This window comes from Solanum pennellii, chromosome 7, assembly GCF_001406875.1.
Source record: "Solanum pennellii chromosome 7, SPENNV200".
NCBI classification, from domain to species: domain Eukaryota; kingdom Viridiplantae; phylum Streptophyta; class Magnoliopsida; order Solanales; family Solanaceae; genus Solanum; species Solanum pennellii.
This window is the reverse complement of record NC_028643.1, coordinates 11,066,842-11,071,364: the sequence shown is the minus strand read 5'-3', so window position 1 is coordinate 11,071,364 and position 4,523 is coordinate 11,066,842.

Genomic DNA, 4,523 nt, shown 5'->3' with positions numbered 1-4,523 from the left:
TTATAATTAAAGCAGGAATAGTCCAAAACGCCCCTTAAATTACTAAGCAGAAATCCGACCCAGCCCGGGATTACGCAGTCTGTGACGGGCCGTCGTGCCTGTGACGGTCCGTCCTGCCATGTCGTCACGAAGTTCAGAGAGTCGATTTCAGTACCCAAATTTCAGAATTCTAAGTATTTTGGAACGAGACCCCCTCGACGGTCCGTCGTGCCCGTGACGGTCCGTCGTGGGTTCCGTCGACTCACCAGTTTTTCCAGAAATAAAATCTGCTGCTCAAAACGACTAAACAGGTCGTTACAAAATTACACCTACTAGGTCACATATTTCGGTTATTCAGTTATACATGCCACAATTATTAATGCATCAATATTAGTTAAATTGTTGCATCATCAGATTGCATGTTCAGTTTGAACTACCGAGTAACTTACAGAAATTCATTCAACAATGTGTTAAATACATAATTCATTGGGACTAGCATTATACCGAAATGGACTAGAGTTCAACATATCCAAATAGTCACAGAACTACTAGCCATGTAGGTTGTAAGTCCCCTATGTGGGCATCATTTTAGAGATCACGCCAACATTCCTCTACACCTTTGGCTGTGCGTATTGGGTTCTCTCGATAAAGCGTATACATCGGAACCGCATTCAGCTCACGTGGTCTTATCGTCGGTTTTTAGTAGCTCCTACAATTTAGTAAGACTCTATTGCATTAACCATATTTACTATACAGTCAGTATTCTGTCAGTGTGTTATAAATGTGATCCTTGCATCCAATTATCTTAGTATTTATTATCTATATAATGTCCAGAATATTATAATTGCTTTTGTGCTTGTTCACTTATATGTTTTAAAAGCTTTACTGTATCCTGCATGCTCATCACCTTTCAAGTATGGACACTTATGCGTGCTACATCTTCTCGTCATTGTAGTTTCCAACTCATGAGAGAACTTAGTCTAAACCTCCCTTCCTTTGTGAAGGAACACATCTCATTGTCAAGTTCACTCGGTGCTAAGCTAACTTTCCACTTTTGAAAAGCCTTTAAGGCATTATTCACAATACTTAGTAAGATAGGCTTTAGGAGATTAACTCCTCATATACATATACATAGCTCATAGGTTAATGATGAGAATGTCCCTATCATCAAACCTACATAATGTGAGAATATCCATTCACATAATCATAGCATAGTCTAGTCTAGAGTACATTTGAGTAACCCCTTTCAAAAGAGCCTATTTTACTAGATTATCATAACATGCTTCATTCATACATTCATATGTGTAGGTGTACATATATGAGCAAACCTTTCATATAAACATATTTAGACACCACATTTACATACTTCATCATTTATATAATTTACATGCGTATTAATAGAAAATGGGCATATGAGAACTGTCCTTTCCTTAGTTACCACGTTCATAACTTAATCATACATTCATACTCATGTATATAAAGAAATCACCCTAGGAACTATTCTATCAAGATACACATGTGCGATGTATAGGTAAAGTCCCATACCCTTACCTATACTAGTACACCTCTCAAGTCATCCTAGTTAAGATACATCTTCACACTTTCATGAAAATATTACATTTAAAGTCATGCATGAGATGTATGTGTGTACATGTTCATCATCATGATCACATAAGAGCAACAACCAATCTTCACGGATTGCAACATATATTCATATCCCTCAAGTCATAAACAACTAACACATTGAGTATTACGGACTATAGACCACACACCAACATTATAGCATAGGAGATAAGAACATTTTCATAATTCTGAATCTAAAGCTCCTAATCATGCATAAGACCACACATTCATATAGTGTTACATAGGTAGGGGGTAATTCTTCAATAGTACTTCATCAATGTTACACATATAAACCACTCATAACCCTATCGACCTCATTCACATTATCAATATACCTAGATAATGATACTAGCACTAAAGACTACACATCAACCATTCATAAATCATGATAAGCATCATATAAATACACGTTACTTTTATTGACATCAATTTCATGATTACAACATATAGATAGATAGACAAGAATGTAAACACTGCCACCATAAGTGGACCATACTACAATGTCAATCCAAACACCTTAGGCTAGGAAATTAGGTCATCTTACCAGTTCTCCAAGCTTTAATCTTCATTGATCTATTACCAACAATTCATAACCAGCTTATATAGATAACAATAGCAATAGGCAATACAACATAATCAAATCACAATCTAATCAACATCTTAACAAGTTTAGATCACAATACCCATATTTTAGGCTAAATTGAGAGATTGAGGGGATCATGGGTTCTTCATGGAATTAGATTGAAATTCATCTTAAAATCAGTAATGTGTATTTATTAGATATGTTTATTAGATGTATTTATCTATAACGCAAAAATTGATACCTCAATTAAGATAATGTATTATTCATGACCTTGTTAGGGCTTAACTCGTGGAGCATTATGTTTCTTCAAAAATTTGGACAATTATTTTTTTTCTTCTATTAGTTATCATGAGTCTTTAATTAATGTGCGACTCATCTCACTTTTTCACAATATTTTAATTAACTAATAAGGCTATTAAAATTGATTTAGGAACCAAAAATATTTTAATAACAAAAATGGTAATTCAACATTTATAATGACAACTCAAAGTAACACAACAATATCTTAAAAAATTACAAACTAGTGAATTTGACCGCGCTATGCGCGGGTTTAATATTTCTAGTAAAATTTTACTTTATATAGTAAAATCTATCATTACAATTGTTTTTTTATTTCTACAAATTTAGAAACCATTATTTCCTTTAATTTCTACCTTTATATAATCTTGGTAACTTTTGTTTTATCTTTTAAATATTTGATGATATTGTTATCTCTCATGCACTTATTATTTGAATTATAACTATAAAATTTATCGAGTATATACATATTCACATACATTACTTTTCTTATTTTTATTTTTTATAATTTTTTCTATTTTAGAAGGTCATGAATATTTCATCCCGCAAACTTAGAAAAGGTGAATGTCAAATATTAAAAAAATATAATTTTTGTAAGTTTTTGTGATATAAACAAAAAGTTTAAATGGACATTTTATTTTTAGTTGTATCAAATAAAATTTCAAATTTACTTAGTTTTATATAGTTGCTTGTTTAATTAATATTTTTCTCTATAATTATAACAACCTAGTATCCATTTATTGCTTCAATGCATAAATAAATACAAGTAAATAAGAAACTTTCACAAATATTTTCGTAAGCAATTTCAAAATAGAATTCTTAGTCATTAACCACGATATTGCTCCATCTCTCATATTATTTTTTCACAATTGTGTTTTAGAAAAAGTAAAATACAAAAAGAGATGAGCATGAGTGTATTTACTGATTTGCAAAAACAAAATCACACTTGAATGAAGCTTATCTTGCTTAGTTGATAAATCTTCTCTTTTTAAATATGTTATCGCTGATAATATTACATTTTCATAAAATTTGTAATGAAAAGAGTAAATTGACCATTGGAAGAAAATTTTAATTTACAACGAACCAGTTAGATGAGTAATAATTTCAATCAATAACGAAAAGTCAGTATCGTATTCTTAGTAACATCATATATCTATGTGATCTACAATAAGAAATTTAAACGACAATCACATTTTCTTTATTCACGGAGAACTAATTATTAGGTAATTACAATTTATAAACCTTATATACAATCAATAATGTAAAGTCACTATATAACTTTTAGAAATATTTGTGTTGAAAAGTTAAAGTATTTATTTTTTTGGTAAAATTTGTACACCAACCAAAAGAATGGTAAAACAACTGCTTACACTTCATATTTCAACTCCTCTCATAAATCAATAAAGAGATAATATCTATATAACTTGCAAATAGTTAACGTCTAATTAGAGTGTTATCTTCATAAGATATACAAATTAAAATTTATTGAGGTAAATAAAAATAAAGACAAAAATTAAGATATCTTAATACTAAATTGAGAGAGAATAAAGGAAGAGATATAAAATGAACAAATAGGGGTTAAAATAAAATAGTGCAGAAAGAAAAATAGAGAAATTGTGTTAGAATTTTGAAATAGTTCATTATATAGTAAAATTCTGAAACGTCGCATTATCTTTTTCATCAAAGAGTTGCAATTAAGTGGATGCATTTCTTTTTTTTTAGTTGAAATTCTGTAACCATAACCATTTTTTCCATAATTAAACACACTAATTATGGGAAAGTAAATATTGATTACGAGGAATGAAATGAGTATAATTTTAAAATCCCAAAATGATAGCCTTTGAAATTTTTATTTATAGCAAGGTATAATTGATCATTAATTAATAATAATTAATAATACAATTGTGTAAAATAGAGAAAAATGCATAAATCTTAAGTAAATAGACAAATACCTTTTGTGATCATGAGGCATGCCGTACATTAACATGATGAAGAACCTTCTTTACAATACGTGGGTTATATATATATATATATATATATA